This window comes from Myotis daubentonii, chromosome 3, assembly GCF_963259705.1.
Source record: "Myotis daubentonii chromosome 3, mMyoDau2.1, whole genome shotgun sequence".
In the NCBI taxonomy this organism is placed as follows: domain Eukaryota; kingdom Metazoa; phylum Chordata; class Mammalia; order Chiroptera; family Vespertilionidae; genus Myotis; species Myotis daubentonii.
This window is the reverse complement of record NC_081842.1, coordinates 206,514,921-206,534,334: the sequence shown is the minus strand read 5'-3', so window position 1 is coordinate 206,534,334 and position 19,414 is coordinate 206,514,921. Positions and strand designations below refer to the sequence as shown.

Below are 19,414 nucleotides of genomic sequence, written 5' to 3'. Positions count from 1 at the left end.
TCTTTCTTGGATATAAAACTCTTGTATGCATTTGGATTTCTTACTGGATTTTCCATTTTGTTCCACTGATTTGCTAGTTCATATGCAATCACAAAAGCATCATAATTTTAGAGCCTTTTAATTTGTTTCACGGTCTGGAAGGGCCAATTTTTTCATATTTCTCTTTTTCAGGGTTTTCTTGGCTGTTTTTTCTTGTTTATTCTGCAATATGAACTTCATAATTACTTCGCCTAATTTCAGGAGGAGACAACTTGATGGCATTTTTATTGAGATCATGTTAAATTTATGAGTCAGCTTAGGGAAAACAGACATCTTTATGATATTGAGTTGTCCTATCCTGTCTTTCCACTTGCTCAGGGTTACTTTTATGATTTTTCAGGAGTGCTTTATGTTTTCCTTATATAAAGTTTGTATGCTTCTTGTTCAGTTTGTTAGACTTTCATTCTTAATTTTTAAAAAATTCTTAAGATTCCTTCTCAAACGTCTCAGAGAAGTTGCATACATCCACATACTCCAAACTTATTGCGTACCATTCCATGCACCGAATGGTACACAAGACCTGTAAGTCTGCACTCTGCAGCTGTTAATAGTATTTTGTTCTCTTTATCCCCACCCCAGAACTTTAAAAAGTAGCTTGTTGGTAATAACAGTTACCATTTCTTGAACACCTGCAAAGTGCCAGGTACTGTACGAGGTGTTTTTACATAATTATTTCTTGTAATCCCTTACAGCATCTAAGCAATAGGTACTATTATCCCCATTCTAAAACTGGAAATTTCAAACATACAAAAGTGAGAATAGCATTGTGAATTCCCATATACATGTTCACTGCATTTTACACTTGAGAAAGCAGGTTTTAAAAGGTTAAATGACTCAAAGGTTACAAAGCTAACGTCAGCTTTAGAAGCTAACTTGTTTTTAGCTCCTTATTAAGATTGTTTTCCAAAATTTTAACTCCAACTAGCTAGGAAAAAGCAGAAGGAAGACAGCCGAGAGCCACTGTTCCAAATTCAAGCTGCTGCTATTTTATTAGTCCCTCCTGATGCATATCACAGATACTCCCTCACTTTTGCCATTTGCAAACAGAAAGCCCTCCGGTCATTACTCCTCTGTGTGCTCTGCTCACACTTTGCCTTCTCTTTGTCTAGTTTTATTACTGCAATTTGATAAGTTGATGTTTAAAAGACTGCCTCTGTTTTGAGTGCCCAGCTCCTAGCATGATGTCAGGAACATAATAGGAACTTGTAAGTTTAACAGCAAAACTTATTGCTCTTATACATTTAGCCCTGACATTGGTGTGGCACTATAACTTTTAAATGTTGCTCTAAAGGCCTGGCAGTCATTAAATTTGACCACCCAGACACCACTCTGCTGTCAGCTGCCCTCAGTTCCAGTCAGATTCAATCCACAGGGAGACTTTCCAAGGTCAAAGTCCAAAACAGCAGACTAATTGGCCCCTGGAGTTCTGGATTTTCTTCCCGGGCAGCAAATTTTTGAGAGTGAAATGTTCCAGGTCTTCCTTTGAACATTTTTGAGCAAATACTATAGAATCCATAGGCTCTTTCTCAAAGTTAAAAACAATAAAGAAGTTATGCCTTTTACATTTTTTATTAGCTCCTTAAATTAACCCTCTTGTCATACTCCCTGGTGATGGATGAGAGAAAGATAGAGATGAAAATAATTCGCACTGCTTCAAAGACAAAAGAAGAAGAAGCTTACAGCACTAGGAGGAGAGGAGACTGGAGTTCATCTGTGAAATGAACACAGAGGTACCGAAGGTCAGCTGATCTGAGTAGTGGAGTAGGACAGTAATACAGGGAGCTGGGGGTTCATTTTCTTCAGCGCTTCTGCTACTTAACTACTGAGGTGTAAGGAAGGAAGGATTTTAAGCTGAAGGGGGTCTCTTCTTCTCAGCTGTGCCATATGCTCCCCGAGAGCAGAGATTATGCTGAATTTCTTCTCTGTGCAGTGTCAAACCACAGGTAAGGGCACTTGGCTGAACCTGGTAAAGACCTGGACACACTGTCCACTGATGAGGCTGGGAAATGCCTTGGAGTCATGCTGGGGCTGCATGGGCTTCATAGCCCGGCTTCATGGCCTGGGACAAGTCCTGGGCTTGAGAAATGTGTGTCTGGTGCCTCGTGTTGCACAGAATAAGTAAATGCTAAATAATGTCATCTGCTCTTACTTAAATATCACTTCTTTCATCTTTGCAGTGCTTCTGAACAAAGAAGTTACCAAAAAAGTATGAGAATGACTCTAGGATCAAGAGCTTAACTGCTCTTTAAATTCTCAAGGTTGGGCAAGGCACAGTGAGTGGGAAAGGGTCCAGCTCCAGAGTCAGACAACATGGGTTCATTTTACTGACTCTCCCACTCCCTGGCTTTGTGATTTGAGGCGAGTCATTTCATCTCTCTAGGCCTCCACTTTCCCAGTTGAAAGTGGAGTTAATAATAGTAACTGCCTCACAGGTTTTGCAAAAATTATATAAGGCCACCCACACAAAGTTCTTGGCATGGTGCCTGGGATATAATAAATTTTGGTAAACGTTGGCTACATGTTGTTAGGTCACTTCCTTAACCCTTCCAAACTGTGTCTATCTCTTTCCCTTTCCAAAATGTCTTCCTCATTACTTTCCACTTAGAATATATAGCTCAGATAGGGGTAACAAGATCGGCCTCATTTCTGTCACTGGTTAACTAGAATGTCTTAAATATACTTTACTTCTCAATAGTTTCTCATCTACAAAATGTGGGCATTGGACCAGGTGATTTCAGAAGTTCTTTGTATCTCCTCCTAATTTTCAGTGAGTTTAAGGCTTTGAATGAAATTTCTGATGATAGCCCAGAAATCTGCGCTATGAGAGGCCTAACACTCTTCATTCTCTCTTTCCTAGCTGACTCCCATCCCAGACCAGCTGTATGAAACTAGTAATGTGATTGTCTAGAAAGTTCTTTTCATTTAAAGAAGAATTTTTGTAATATTTGCCATATATAGAAGATACACAGATAACATAAAATGATGAGGCAGAGTGATTTTTAAAAAGTAAACTGACCATCCAACCTAAGAAATATCCTATATAATAAAGAGCTAATATGCAAATGGTCATCATGCCCTCACACCATCACAATCCATCACCAGGAGGCTGTGTGCGCAGTGGGTGCACACGGGTGAGGGGGGCTGCGTGCACGGCAAGGCATGCGCAGGTGGGCAGGGACTTGATGCTGCGTGTGCGCGGCGTGGAGGTGGGTCCCAGCGCCTCCGCCAGGGGTCCCAGTGGCTCCATCCGGCGAGACCTGGGGGTCCCATGGCTCCACGCAGCACGGAGGTGGGACCCCTGGCTCCGGCCTACCTCGTTGTGGCAATCCATCGAGGAGCCCTGGATGGGTGGGCGTGGCTTACCTCTTTGGGGCGATCGATTGCGTGGCTCCCGCACTGTGAGAGGGCACAGGCCAGGCTGGGGGATTCCCCCTCCTCACCCTCCAAGTGCATGAATTTCGTGCACCGGGCCTCTAGTAAAAACATTTTGGCAGGTGTATTTTTATTATTCCTTTTAACATTTAGTGAATGTTAAAATGTTGCGGGAAATGTCCTTTATGTATATTAACTCATTTACATATAGTAGCATATTATTGCTTGTAACTACCCCATGAGATAACTATTATCCCCATTTTACATATGAGGAAACAGGCCTAGGGGGTTAAGCAACTTATCTAAAGTTATTTAGGTAGTTAGGGGGCAGAGCTGCACTTCACTCCCTGGCTATCTGTCTAGAGCAGTGGTTCTCAACCTGTGGGTCGCAACCCCTTTGGGGGTCAAACGACCCTTTCACAGGGGTCACCTAAGACCATTGGAAAACACATATATAATTACATATTGTTTTTGTGATTAGTCACTATGCTTTAATTATGTTCAATTTGTAACAATGAAATTGGGGGTCACCACAACATGAGGAACTGTATTAAAGGGTCACGGCATTAGGAAGGTTGAGAACCACTGGTCTAGAGCCTATGCTGCAAACCTTTACTGTAAGCACACAGCCTCTGGGATCCCAAGGCTTGGTGTGGTCTCCTGTATTTGCCTGAGTGCTTTGATGTTCATGTTTGACTAGTATCTCTCAACTTAGAATTTGGCATTGTGTTGGTCCAGATTTATTACCTGTTGAAGAAAAGTGTATTGTCATAATCAAGTTAGTGAGAACTCAGGACTCATACACATTTTCAGGCCAGAGCAAAATGTCTGTTGGTACCAGTGACAAAGCCACAGGTCTTCATTAACACCTAAGAGGTTGGATGTGAGAGCACTGAAGTGATGATTGCTTGTTGAGGCTCTTGGTGCAGGATGCAAGAGTCACCCTAGATGTGATGCAGTCACTGTCCCCAGTCACTCATTAGATGAATGTGTTGCTTGGGAGATTTGCAGTTTGGCCTGTTGAGAGTCATCTTGGATGAACTGTTGATCAGAGCAGCATGCCCAGAACGGCAGAGCAAAGGCAGATAAGTCTCTCAAAGCCTCCTTCCATTTTAAATTGCTCGTTTCTCTGAATTTGTCTGAAGATGAGAGGACACTAGCAGTTTGTTATGCCAAGCACTTTTGATGTTTTGTATCATGGTATTTTATAGAATGACTCAAAAGAAGAATTCCATTCGAAATTGAGAGCCTGGAAAAAGAATAGTCGAATGTAATGGTTACTTTCTAGTGGACCTTAGTCTGCTGTGTCTCTACCTCTTTGAGAATCTGTGGTGAGGTGACGGTGGAGATGATGATGATGACCAGCAGCTTATTGATTTATTGAGTATGTCCCTAGTGCTGGTGCTTTAAGTGTGTTGACTCATTTAAGCTTCTAACAACTCAATGAGAGAGGTACTATTATGAGTCCTATTTTGTAGAGAAGGAAACTGTGCCCCACCCAGGTTAAGTAATTTTCCCAAGATCACACAGTATGTGGGATAGCCAGTGTAAGGTAGATGACCCAGATGGAAGTTAGAAGGCGGATAATTTGAAGTGAGTTGAAAGCTTCATTGGGCTTAGACTCCTGGAAGGAGGAGTTCTGATCTGCTGTAGATAGATGTTTGGAGCACCAACAGAAAAGCCCGTGGGCGGGAGCAACAGGAGGGCACTCCTTACATTCTCAGAGAGACTGAAAAATTAGCACATGGTCACTGCTATTAGGTACCTGCACAGGGTTACCTCAAGGACAAAGCTGAGTCCGACTGTTCCAAAGAGAGACTGGAGCCACAGGAGAGTCCAGGGTCCAAAAGATAGAATGGCAGCTGGTGCTGCCTGTACAGTGTGCATTCACCCTCAGACTCTAGCTGCCCAGTCTGGAGGCCAGGCATCTACTTCCATGGAAAATACGGATGCACCAGGCTTCCAGTGAATATAGCCTCTTCTGTGATTCTTAAACGGCTTTCTGGTGATACTTGACCTCACTGCTGAATTTTTTTTTTACAGATAACTGCTAAGAGTAGGCATATTTCACTAGTAAATGAACTAATAAATTGACTTTTTGATTTATAGTTCTTCTCTTACGAATTTAGACAGTGTTATCTAACTTCCCCAAGTCCAATTAACTGTGAGACTTCTACAGGATGGGGTTTTTATATCCACAAGGTTGACAAGCAAACCAGACCTTAAGTCCAAGCCATGGAGGGAAGACTCTTGGCACCTAGCCAGTCAGCTGGCCTGTTCCAGCAGCACTGTTTGCCAGATACACATCTCCACCCATCTTTCAGCAGAGACCGGCAGAAGAAACAAGGTGCCTCAAATGCAGGTCCTCCTGTCAGCATCCCGCAGTACATGTTTGTCTGTGAGAGGCCTTGAGGAATGACAGCAGTGAGCTCGGAGAGCCTGTCAAGGCTAAGGTAGTCATTAAGAGCCAGGCAGATCTGCATCTGAGCTCTGCCCAGCTTCATTAGCTGTGAGTCTTGGGCAAGTTGCCTAACCTTGTTGGTCACTAGTTTCCTCACCTGAAAATTAGAGATAATGGTGGTATTCTGCCTCACAGGGAGGGCCGGGGAAGTAAATGGGAAAGTGTATAGGCTGTGATTAACACAGCGCTGGACATCATTACCATCAGAGTAGCTGAGGTCCTGTCAAAGGCGTTGAAGAGATCCAAAGATGAGAAAAGACTAGAAACTGGTGGGTTGGGCAAAAAGATGTTTTAATGACCTCCATTTCATCCCAGTGACAAGGGAGGGATTCTTATCCCAGGGTTATGGCTAAACCTACAACACGGGACACTGGACAGATAAGATTAACAGCAGTTTATAAGCATATACACTTGGCCCCAGAGGAGAGCACAGCCGGCCGTGCTGGGGTGCGACTGTATTCAGGAGCAGCGGGACCAGGGGCTGTGGGAGGCAGGCTTTGTAACATAAAGAGGATTGAGTGCCCTCTGGCTCCTGCCAGAGGATGTGAGTGGTTATTTGAAAAATTGGGGCTGGCAGGGAACTAAATCCCACTGCTCAAGGATAAACAGGAACTGTACCTGGTCCCTCTATAAGAAGGTTATTTGGCTATAGGACCTCCTCCATGGGAGCAGAGCACGTAGTGGAATTTGTGATTAAGCCCTTTGAGGCTCTCCTGATTTTACCAAATGTCAAGGCAGCACATAGTATTGATCCTTAATTTTAGACTTGATACTAGGAAAGAGAATACAGGCCTTGAAATGCTATGTAGTACCATTTTCAGGGGACCTGAGTAGGAGGCTATAGAGGATAAGTAGAATTGTCTGATTCTGTGGGGGACGACTGGTGGCACAGTGGCTAGGAAGGATATGTCACAGTAGATCATATATAATGTCATGAACCAAGATCTCTTTACTGTATTCATTTGAGCATACGTTTATTGAATGGCTGTACCATCTTAGGCCCTTACAGGGCTTGACCAGGCTCAGTGGACCACTTAACTCGAGATCAGGAGCAATTTGACCTCGAGTTACTTGGGCAGCAACCAGGGAAGCTGAGCTAGTCCTGGAGGACCAGGTTGCTGAAATGCATTTTAAAGGAGTTCGGGTTGGTGCCAGGCCATAGAGCTTGTCACTAAGGCCTGATTATTGTTATCTTTTGTATTTTATATGTTTTATTCCCAGAGCTATTCTGGAGTTTGTTTTTTCAGGCTGGAGCCAAGGGCAAATGGGAAAAAAGGCTTTGAGGATGACTTGTTACTTTTTAGAGGTGAAGGGTTGCTTAAAGCATAATAATTAGATGTGAAAAACAGATTTGGGAAGAGAGAATGTCATGTCCTTTGTGACTCAGAGAGGATTCTTTGAACCCACAGCGTTCGTATCACCTGGAGCTTATTAGAAATGCAGAATTCAGGCCCCACCCAGAACTTCTGGATCAGAATCTTTCCTTGGCAAGATCCCCCATGATTCTTACCCACATGAAAGCTTGAGAAACTGTTCTAGTGGACAGAGGGCATGAGCTGTAAGACCAGGTCTGCTGGGTTAAAATCTCAGTTCCTGTCTACTGATTTGCTCTGTGATCTTGGGTCTGTTCCCTAACTTCTTCACTATCAGTACTTGTTTTAAATTGGATTTGACTTTCTTGCCAGGTTGTTAGTATTAAAGGAGATAACATGTAAAAAGTTCTTATAGCCCTAACCGGTTTGGCTCAGTGGATAGAGCATTGGCCTGCGGACTGAAGGGTCCCAGGTTCGATTCTGGTTAAGAGCATGTACCTTGGTTGCGGGCACATCCCCAGTAGGAGGTGTACAGGAAGCAGCTGATCGATGTTTCTCTCTCATCGATGTTTCTAACTCTCTGTCTCTTTCCCTTCCTCTCTGTAAAAAATCAATAAAATATATTTTTAAAAAAAGTTCTTATAAACATAACAAGGTACTTAACTATTAGTAGCTCTTATTAGTGGTTATTTGATGATTAATATTCTGGTATAATTTGGTAAAATATGAAGAGAGAGCAAAATGTCATTAAGACTAATTTGTTGTGAGACATGAATTGGTAATTGAGAACAATATAGTCTCTTGAGCCAGTGGGGGAGTTCCCTCAGAGCGAGACTGTAAGTATGCTTGTTAAGTGACCAAGAGTTGACAGCTATACTTCTTAATGGCTGCTGAGCTCTTGGAAGGGAGAATTATCTGCAGAAGTGGTAGCTAAGCCTTGGCATTCAGTGAGGCCTTCGCATTACAAAGGATAGAATCATGGCTTGAGAATTGAGACTTGGGCTCTTTTTTACCCCTTATTAACTCTGTGGCCCATAATAAGGCAATTGGCATCTCTGAGCCTTAGTCTTCGAGGATAAATGGGATGATGAGGCACAAATCCCAGTATATAAGCAAGGTATTATTATTGTAGCATCATCCTTACTTGATTTCTGCCATAGAGCTCAGTAGACAGCACCCCCAAATCCCCAACGGGGTGTTTTATGCCTGATTCTGCTGCTTTAGAATTTTGAGTGCTGAGTTCTTCAGAGCTGTGCTGGCTACCTGGATTCCCCAGTGACCAGGATGCACTTAGGAAAGCACACAGATCGGTCAGGTGTTGCTGCAAATCTTAGGGACTGGAACAGGAGTAGACCAGCATTTGGGATGGGACGATGATGGTAGTGATGATAACATTAGAAATAACCATGATGATACATATGAAAAGATACTACCATAAACCCAAGAGTGTCAGATACAAAAATCTTCATCCCTTACACTATAAATTGCTGCCTTTCAGGCTGTCAGTATAAGATAAGAGACCAAATGATCGCTGCTTTTGAACTTGAGAAATCTGGGCCTGCTAAAAGCTACAGTCACCCTTTTCTAACCTCACCAATCCTCCTTGCATTCTCAGAAATAATTGCTAGTGGTTCTCTTTTAACTTAACTGATTCCTTAGATACCTTACATTTTAAATCATCTTTTTGTGTGGAGCAAATGCCCCATTTCTTGTCTCAGAATGTGTGATCTTTGCTCTAATTATGTTGAGAGTGCCTGTTATTTCACCTGACTCTGGTTGTTTGTGAGATACTAAACAGCCATGGGGTTAAAGCTGACTCAGATCAAAGAGCAACTCTGTCTCTCAGGACCTCCGCTTCCTTCCTTAAAAAAGGAAGAGATTGCACTAAGGTCATTTGGTCATATGACAAGAGTGCGTGATAGATAAAGTAATGACCTGTTTGCTGAAAGCAGTGAATAGGGCTCAGCAAGGTCCCTTCCAGCTTTCTGGTTCCAACAGAGACCAGGCATCAAGGAAAGAAAAATTTTTATTCAGGAGATAGGGATAATCAATAGCAACAGTAAGGGGAAAAAATGCTCTAAGCAGGTGAGGTAGCATCAAACCAGACCATAAGAGAAATGTCTTAGGCCCTGAGATAGATGTTCTGCAAGGAGAGTACAGAATTGTTAGGGAACCAGAATAGAGGACCCCTGATCAAGTATTAGAATGGCTTTTATCATTGAACTAGAGGCCCGGTGCACGAAATTCTTGCAGGGCGGGTGGGAAGGCATCGCTCAGACCAGCCTGCACCCTCTCACAGTCCAGGAGCCCCCAGGGGATGTCCAACTGGCAGGGAGCGGGCCTAAGCAGGCAGTCAGACATCCTTAGTGTTGCCGAGGAGGCAGGAGAGGCTCCCACCACCGCTGCTGCACTCGTCAGCAGTGAGCCCAGCTCAGGGCTTCTGGCTGAGAGGCACTTCCCCTGTGGGAGCACACTATCCACCAGGGAGCAGCTCCTGCATTGAGCGCCTGCCCCCAGTGGTCAGTGTGTGTCAGAGCTACCAGTCGTTCCACCATTTGGTCGGTTTATATATTGGCCTTTTACTATATAGGACTAGAGGCCTGGTGCACAAAAATTTGTGCACTCGGGGGTGTCCCTCAGCCCAGCCTGTGCCCTCTTGTAGTCTGGGACCCCTCGGGGGATAACCACCTGCTGGCTTATCCACTGGAGGCCCCGATGATGGCGGGGCAGGCAGTGGCTCATGCTGTCCTGCCCCACCGCCCTGGGTCACACATGGGAGGCCCAGATGGCGGCTCTCGCTGTCCCGCCCCGCCTGCAGTATGCAATTTAACGGCCATCTTTGTTGGGTTAATTTGCATACTCTTCTGATTGGCTGATGGGCATAGCGAAGGTATGGTCAATTAGCATATTTGTCTTTTATTAGTGTAGATATTGGGGTACAGAAATCCAGCATAGGTGGGCCCAGCCTCTGCTCCACGGAACTCCAGTTGTCCAGTTGTAGATAATATATATAGGATGCCTATTGTTCCTTCGCATTGCTGCTGCTCACTTTTCCTCATTAGTCCATCCTACCTGCCACTGTTGTTTTTATTTCAGAAGCTTCTCCCTCAAGTAGATGTAAGTTCCTCTGCTCATTTTCTGGTCTCCCCAATCTAGTCAGCCTTGTCCTCCACACTTCGTCTTGGAAACCCACCCTAGCCAGCCCAGTGTCCATAATCATAATGGCACCTGCTTATCAGATACCTTGCAGTGCCTGTTGCCTGTGCACAGACATTACAGTGGGGCCTTGACTTATTAGTGTCCTGACTAATGAGTTTTTTGAGATATCAGCTGTCTCTCAGCCGATTTTTTGCATTGAGTTGACAGAGTAATTTGAGTTAATGAGCTCCTTAACAAGCTTGGTCTCGGAACGAATTAAACTCGTAAGTCAAGGCCCCACTGTATTTTCAGCAGATGTGCCAAGTGTTCTCTTCTGGAACTGGTCATGGTTCTCCCTCAGTCTGTAGTTCTTTACCTGTTCACCCTTGCCTGTTGAAATTGTACCTAACTTGCACTTACCTGCTCCATCCCTTTCCCTTTCCCTTTCCTTGCCACTCACTGGGATCAATCTGTTTTCCCCTCCTCTTCTTTCTTTCCCTCTTCTTGTCTCCTGTGGATTGAGTCTTTTAAGAGTTTTGTTCTTTGAACATTTCAGTGTTGGGTCAACTTGATTACAAACTCCCTGTGGACAGGGATCTTGTTTTATTTCACTTGGCTCCCACACAGCACCTAGCAATGTGCTGAGTAAATAGTAGGCAATTGACCCATAAATTACTGGTTGACTTGGGGGAAAATAAGTACAGTGAATGCAGGAGTAGCAGGTCCAGTTACTGAGGCACAGAAAAGTCTCTTACTCTTGGGTAGTGGCAGTGAGGGCCTTTGTTTGTGTGCTTTGCTAAGGATATTGCCAGCAATTGTGGATTTCAGAACATCTGTTTTATTCAACTAAGCAATATAGATCGAAACTGTAAGTTTCTATATTCCTCTATGTTCATTTAAGGGATTCTATAGTTTCTACCAACTATGACTTAGTTGCTACTTTTGTGTTTTGTGTTTTTTTCTCCTGTGACTGTTGTTTCTTTGTAACTTAAAGAATTTTCAAACTTCCAATTCATTTTTGGAAGAAGGCAGAATAAAATTGTAAATGAATAGATAGATGATAGATAGGTAGATAGATAGATAGATAGATAGAATATATCTGTGCTTTCTTTAGAAAGCTGGCCTCGTTTTCACTTTACTAGTATGCTGAAGTCCCATTTGTGTTTTGGGTCATTATGCAGCACTTGGTTCAACCAATTAAGTTTTTTCAATGTATCTTTATTCTATATCAGTATAGTCTTTTCTTGAGGCTTTAATATTGTTCCTTTGAGGAACATTCATCATTCTGATGCTCTTTTGTTGCTTAAATGTTTTCCCCCAGGACCGTTGACAATTTTCCCAAGATTAGCAATTTCAGGAAGTGCTTAATAACATGATTTAGATTGCCTCTATATGAGAATCTACAGGATTCCCTTAGAGATTTCCAACATGCAGTGTTTACACTATAGTTTCTTAACTCTGAAAAGCACACTTTTGTGACATTCTATTTATGCTAGATTCTTTCTCCTCCATTTAACATCTTTGCAAAGGGAGTTAGGGGTAAACTCGCTAAAATATGTCAGAGGCTTTTACATTTTAGTTGTGAGATCAGCAAAGTATAACTTAGCCTTTTCGTATATTTCAGCAGCTCCCAAATCACTAGTGTATCCCTTAATAACAGTAGTATGTACCTGGAAGCGGTCTACAAAGATTATATAGTTTAATTGTTTATTTACAGATAGATACTTCAGCTGTCATGTCAGATGGCTAGCTTCAAGTTTGGCTCAGTGGATAGAGCATTGGCCTGTGAACTGAAAGGTCCCAGGTTTGATTCCGGTCAAGGGCGCATGCCCGGATTGTGGACTCGATCCCCAGTGGGGGACTTGCAGGAGGCAGCCGATCCATGATTCTCTCTCATCATGGATGTTTCTATCTCTCCCTCTTCCTTCCTCTCTGAAATCAATGAAAATATATTTTTTTAAAAACTATTTAATGAGAATGATTCACAGTTTCTCTTGGTAATAATAATAACAGCTAACACATGTAGTATTTATCATGTGCTAAACACTTTTTACATGTAAAAACACCCACATTTCATTATTTCAAAAGCAACATATAGCTAGGTGCTTCCCCACGCTCCCTTTTTAAAAATCCAAACAGAGAATCTCTCTGCCTTTTAATTTTTTGAGAGAGAGAGAGACATCAGTTGGTTGCTGAGAGAGATGGAGGAAGGGAGGGAGGGAGGGAGGGAGGGAGGGAGGGAGGGAGAGAGAGAGAGAGAGAGAGAGAGAGAGAGAGAGAGAGAGATCAATTGGTTGCTTCCTTCATGTGCCCTGACCAGGAATCAAACCCAGTATCTTTTGGTGCATGGGATGACACTCCAACCAACTGAGCTATACCAACCAGGGCTCTCTGCCTTTTAACAAGAGAGTTTAACCTGCCTTTTTAAAAATTGTAATTACTAATACGTTTGGAATTATTTGTACCATCTTAAGTTGTTTTTTTATTTATTACACTTTCTTTTTTCAATTGCTATTGGATCAATCACATTTTTCTTGATTCCCTTTTATACCCCTTGTTTGCAGATATTTAGCTTCTGTTCCCTTTGCTCTTACCTGTTAGCATACATCACTTAACAAAGGTTAAAGTTAGTCATTGTTTTTGTCATCCCCTTGACCTTGGAACATTTTAACTCTAGTCTCCCTTCTTTTGTCTTCTGTGTTGTTGATTTTTAACTTCAGACCAGAACCAGACTGCCTGAGTGTGGACCTTGACCTAGCTGTGTAACTCTGGGTAAGTGTAACCTCTCTTATCTATAAAATGGGGATAATAAGAGCACCTACTTCGTGGAATTGTTAAAATGGATTAAACGAGTCAATATAAATAGTGCCTGGCACATGGTAAGCATTTAATAAGTGGTAGGTACTGTGGTTATCATTATTCTACATTGTTTTTAACCTCCCCTTCCCATGCTCATTTTTATTTTTTTTTATTTTTTTTTTTTTTTTTTTTTTTTTTTTTTATTATTATTTTTTTTTATTGCTTAAAGTATTACAAACGGTATTACATATGTATCCATTTTATCCCCCCGCCCTAGACAGTCCCCTAGCCTCCCCTATCACCCAGTGTCTTATGTCCATTGGTTATGCTTATATGCATGCATACAAGTCCTTTAGTTGATCTCTTACCCCCCTACCTCCTGCCCCCCAACCCTCCCCGGCCTTCCCGCTGCAGCTCGACAATCTGTTTGAGGCAGCTCTGCCTCTGTATCTATTATTGTTCAAAAGTTTATAATGGTCTCTATTGTCCACGAATGAGTGAGATCATGTGGTATTTTTCCTTTATTGACTGGCTTATTTCACTTAGCATAATGCTCTCCAGTTCCATCCATGACGTTGCAAATGGTAAGAGTTCCTTCCTTTTTACAGCAGCATAGTATTCCATCGTGTAGATGTACCACAGTTTTCTAATCCATTCATCTACTGATGGGCACTTAGGCTGTTTCCAGATCTTAGCTATGGTGAATTGTGCTGCTATGAACATAGGGGTGCATATATCCTTTCTGATTGGTGTTTCTGGTTTCTTGGGATATATTCCTAGAAGTGGGATCACAGGGTCAAATGGGAGTTCCATTTTCAGTTTTTTAAGGAAACTCCATACTGTCTTCCATAGTGGCTGCACCAGTCTGCATTCCCACCAGCAGTGCACAAGTGTTCCTTTTTCTCCACATCCTCTCCAGCACTTGTCGTTTGTTGATTTGTTGATGATAGCCAGTCTGACAGGTGTGAGATGGTACCTCATTGCTGTTTTGATTTGCATCTCTCGGATGATTAGTGACTTTGAGCATGTTTTCATATGTCTCTTGGCTTTCTGAATGTCCTCTTTTGAAAGGTGTCTATTTAGGTCCTTTGCCCATTTTTTGATTGGATTGTTTATCTTCCTTTTGTTAAGTTGTATGAGTTCCCTATAAATTTTGGAGATTAGGCCCTTATCAGATATGTCATTGGCAAATATGTTTTCCCACACAGTGGGTTTTCTCGTTGTTTTGTTGATGGTTTCTTTTGCTGTGCAGAAGCTTTTTATTTTGATGTAGTCCCATTTGTTCATTTTTTCTTTAGTTTCAAGTGCCCTAGGAGCTGTATCAGTGAAGAAATTGCTTCGGCATATGTCTGAGATTTTCTTGCCTTTGGATTCTTCTAGAATTTTTATGGTATCCTGTCGTACATTTAAGTCCTTTATCCATTTTGAGTTTATTTTTGTGTATGGTGTAAGTTGGTGGTCTAGTTTCATTTTCTTGCATATATCTGTCCAATTTTCCCAACACCATTTATTGAAGAGACTATCTTGGCTCCATTGTATGTTCTTGCCTCCTTTGTCAAATATTAATTGAGCATATTGGTTCGGGCCGATTTCTGGGCTCTCTATTCTATTCCATTGATCTATGTGCCTATTCTTGTGCCAGTACCAGGCAGTTTTGAGAACAGTGGCTTTGTAATACAACTTGATATCTGGTATTGAGATCCCACCTACTTTGTTCTTTTTCAGGATTGCTGCAGCTATTCGGGGTCTTTTTTTATTCCAGATGAATTTTTGGAAAGTTCGTTCTAGATCTCTGAAGTATGCTGTTGGTACTTTAATGGGAAGTGCGTTGAATTTATAGATTGCTTTGGGTAGTATGGACATTTTGATGATGTTGATTCTACCAATCCATGAACACGGCATGTTCTTCCATCTGTTTATGTCTTCCTCTATGTCTTTTTTCAACGTCCTGTAGTTTTCTGAGTAGAGGTCTTTTACCTCTTTAGTTAAGTTTATTCCTAGGTAGCTTAGTTTTTTTGGTGCAATGGTAAACGGGATTGTTTTTATAATCTCTCTTTCTGAAAGTTCACTATTGGTGTATAGAAATGCCTCAGATTTCTTGGGGTTAATTTTGTATCCTGCTACATTGCCAAATTCATGTATTAAGTCTAGTAGCTTTTTGATGGAATCTCTAGGGTTTTGTATGTATAATATCATGTCGTCTGCAAATAAGGACAGTTTTACTTCCTCTTTTCCAATTTGGATGCCTTTTATTTCTTCTTCTTGCCGAATTGCAATGGCCAACACTTCCAGTACTATGTTGAACAGGAGTGGTGAGAGGGGGCATCCCTGTCTTGTTCCTGTTCTTAGGGGAAATGGTGTTAGTTTTTGTCCGTTGAGTATGATGTTGGCTGTGGGCCTGTCATATATGGCTTTTATTATGTTGAGGTATGATCCTTCTACTCCCACCTTGCTGAGAGTTTTTATCAAAAATGGATGTTGAATTTTGTCAAATGCTTTTTCTGCATCAATTGATATGACCATGTGGTTTTTTTCTTTCAATTTGTTTATGTGATGTATCACGTTTATTGATTTGCGGATATTGTACCATCCTTGCATCCCTGGGATAAATCCTACTTGGTCATGGTGTATGATCTTTCTGATGTACTGCTGGATCCGATTTGCTAAGATTTTGTTGAGGATTTTGGCATCTATGTTCATGAGGGATATTGGCCTGTAATTCTCTTTCATTGTGTTGTCTTTACCTGGTTTTGGTATTAGGGTGATGCTGGCTTCATAGAATGAGCTTGGAAGTGTTCCTTCCTCTTGAATTTTTTGTAGTAGTCTGAGGAGGATAGGTTTTAGTTCTTCCTTGAATGTTTGGTAAAACTCCCCTGTGAAGCCGTCTGGTCCTGGGCTTTTGTTTGATGGAAGCTTTTTGTTGACTGCTTCAATTTCTTCCATAGTTATTGGCCTGTTGAGATTTTTAGATTCTTCCTGATTGAGTTTTGGAATGCTGTATTTTTCTAGGAATTTGTCCATTTCCTCCAGGTTGTCTAGTTTGTTGGAGTAAAGCTGTCCATAGTATTTTTTAACAATCATTTGTATTTCTGTGGGGTCTGTTGTTATTTCGCCTCTATCGTTTCTGATTTTATTTATTTGGGTCCTCTCTCTCTGCTTCTTGGTGAGTCTGGCTAGAGGTTTATCAATCTTGTTTATCCTTTCAAAGAACCAGCTCTTGGTTTCATTGATTTTCTGTATTTTTTTTTTGGTCTCTATGTCATTTATTTCTGCTCTAATCTTTATTATCTCCTTCCTTCTGCTCACTCTGGGGTTTTCTTGTTGCTCTCTTTCTAATTCTTTGAGTTGTAGAGTTAGATGATTTACTACCATTTTTTCTTGTTTTTTGAGATAGGCCTGTAGAGCTATAAACTTCCCTCTCAGGACTGCTTTCAATGTGTCCCATAGGTTTTGGATTGTTGTGTTTTCATTGTCATTAGTTTCCAGGATGTTTTTAATTTCTTCTTTGATCTCATTGGTAACCCAATCAATATTTAATAGCATGCTATTCAGCTTCCAGGTGTTTGAGTATTTTGGGTTGTTTTTATTGTAGTTTATTTCTAATATTATGCCATCGTGGTCTGCGAAGACGCTTTTTATGATTTCAATCTTCTTGAATTTGGGGATACTTTGCTTGTGACCCAATATGTGGTCTATTTTTGAATATGTCCCATGAGCACCTGAGAAGAACGTATATTCTCTGGCTTTGGGGTGAAGTGTTCTGAAGATGTCTATTAAGTCCATCTGATCTAGTGAGTCATTTAGGATTGCTGTATCTTTGCTGATTGTTTGTCTGTAGGACTTATCCAGTGCTGTCAATGGTGTATTAAAGTCCCCTACTATGATTGTATTGTTGTCGATCTCTCCTTTGATATTTTCCAGGAGTTTTTTTATGAATTTGGGTGCTCCTACATTGGGTGCATATATGTTTACCAGGGTTATATCTTCTTGTTGTATTGATCCCTTTAGTATTATGAAGTGGCCTTCCTTATCTCTTGTTAAGGCCTTCACTTTGAGGTCTATTTTGTCCGATATAAGTATTGCTACCCCAGCTTTCTTTTCCTTTCCATTTGCCTGAAAGATATTTTTCCATCCTTTCACTTTCAGTCTGTGTGAGTCCCTTCTAATGAGGTGGGTTTCTTGTAGACAGCAGATGTATGGGTCATGTTTTTTTATCCATTCAGCCACTCGATGTCTTTTGGTTGGAGCATTTAGTCCGTTTACGTTTAAAGTTATTATTGAAAGGTACTTGTTTGTAGCCATTTCTTTTTGTGTGTGTGTGTGGCTGTTTTCTTTCTGAGCTTTTTATTTCTTCTTTTTATACCAGTCCCTTTAGCATTCCTTGCATTGCTGGCTTGGTGGTGACAAACTCCCTTAGTCTTTTTTTGTCTGTGAAGCTTCTTATTTCCCCTTCAAGTTTGAATGATAGCCTTGCTGGATAGAGTATTCTTGGATTCAGTCCTTTGCTTTGCATCACTTTGTAAATTTCAGTCCATTCTTTTCTGGCCTGATGTGTTTCTGTTGAGAAGTCATTTGACAATCTAATGGGAGATCCCTTGTATGTAACTTTCCGTCTCTCTCTTGCAGCCTGTAAGATTCTCTCTTTGTCCTGAACATTTGCCATGGTGATTATGATGTGTCTTGGTGTGGGTCTTTTCGGGTTCACCTTGTTTGGGACTCTCTGGGCTTGTGTGACTTTTTTCTTCCCCACCTCAGGAAAGTTTTCTGATATTATTTCTTCGAGTAGGTTTTCTAATCCTTGTTCATCTTTCTGTTGTTCTGGTACTCCTATTATTCGTATGTTGTTTCGTTTCATGTTGTCCCAAAGCTCCCTTAGGCTCTCCTCCTGTCTTTTAATTTTTTTCTCCAATTGCAGTACATTTTGGGTGTGTTTTGCTTCCTTGTCTTCTAATTCACTAATTCGGTCCTCCGCTTCTCCTAGTCTACTGTTGATACTTTCAATGGAGTTTTTCATTGCAGCTATATCACTCTTCATTTCTTCTTGGGTCTTACTTAGGTTGTTGATTTTTTCATCTGTTTCTTCTAGCTTCTTCCATATGTTATCGATTTTTTCATCTGTTTCTTCTAGCTTCTTCCATATGTTATCGATTTTTTCATCTGTTTCTTCTTGCTTCTTGCAGAGGTTGTCGATTTTTTCCTCCATCCGGTTTATGCACTCTAGGATCCTTATTCTGAATTCTTTATCTGTCATGTTGCATGCCTCTGTATTACTTAGCTGCTTTTCTGGAGAGTCCTCCTTCTCTTTCCTTTGGGGGTTTCTTTGTCTACCCATGTTTGATCTCACTGACATATCTAGACGTTGAGTTGTTCAGTGGTTGCTCCCTTGGTGGCAGTGACTCCTTGGTCTGTGGTTGCTCTTCGGGCGGTTGTGGTAGCAGCTGCTCTTCAGTTGGCAGCAGCTCCTCTGGTGGGTGCTGTTCACAGCTGTGGTGGCTCTTCCGGCTGGTGGGGCGAGGTTTCACGTACAGCTGCTGTTCCTCAGCAGAGGATGAGGTGCTCAGGGGGTTGCTGTTGCTTGGATCTGCTGCGTTGATTTAAAGGCACAAAATACAACACAAGAAGGCACCACGTACCAGGCACTATACACAAATATATTCACGATATTAATAACCCCAATTAAAGGTGACCACCTGAATTAAGAGAATTAGGGGATAAGGAAGAAGGAAGAGAAAAAGATAAAAGAGAAAGAGGAAAAGAAAAGTAGGGACCAAAAAAAGGGAGTGCAAAAATGAAATTGGGAAAAAGGAAGGGGGAAAATAAAAGCGAGAAAAGAAAAGAAAAAAAAAAAAAAGAGCGAAAAGAGAGAATGAAGTGGAAGAGGGAAGAGACTTTTTTATATGAGGAGAATACTCCTATAGAACAGCCATTAATCCCAACAAATTCCAGCAACAGCTCCCTGGATATGAATGCAAACTAGAAACAACCAATAATATAACGATGAAAATAGAATGGTGAACACTAATCCCAAAATAAAATAAAGAAAAAATAAAATGGCACTTTAAAAAATGGTAAAATGGTAGCAGTAATAATACTGGTTAAAAATAAGAAGGTAGTAATTAAAAGGGTAAAATCAGGTGATGGAAAAAGAAGAAAAGAAAGAAAAAAAAAAAGAAAAAAAAAAAGAACAGAAAAAAAAAGAATGAAAAAAAAATTGGTTTCTTAGTTAAAAAGTGAAAAAAGAAAAAAAAATTGCAGTAGTGAAGGTCCTTCGTTTCTTCTATTCTTCAGTGTG

The 19,414-nt window shown here is 41.3% G+C and overlaps 1 protein-coding gene across 1 annotated transcript in view; it reads left to right on the top strand.

Annotated features, from left to right (window-relative positions):
* Positions 1 to 19,414, top strand: part of ZBTB40 (zinc finger and BTB domain containing 40) — a 69,750-nt gene that overhangs the window by 9,714 nt on the left and 40,622 nt on the right. The window contains exon 2 of the mRNA XM_059690898.1: positions 13,044 to 13,095. The gene's annotated coding sequence lies outside the window, so the exon portion shown is untranslated. The remainder of the gene's footprint in view (positions 1 to 13,043; positions 13,096 to 19,414) is intronic.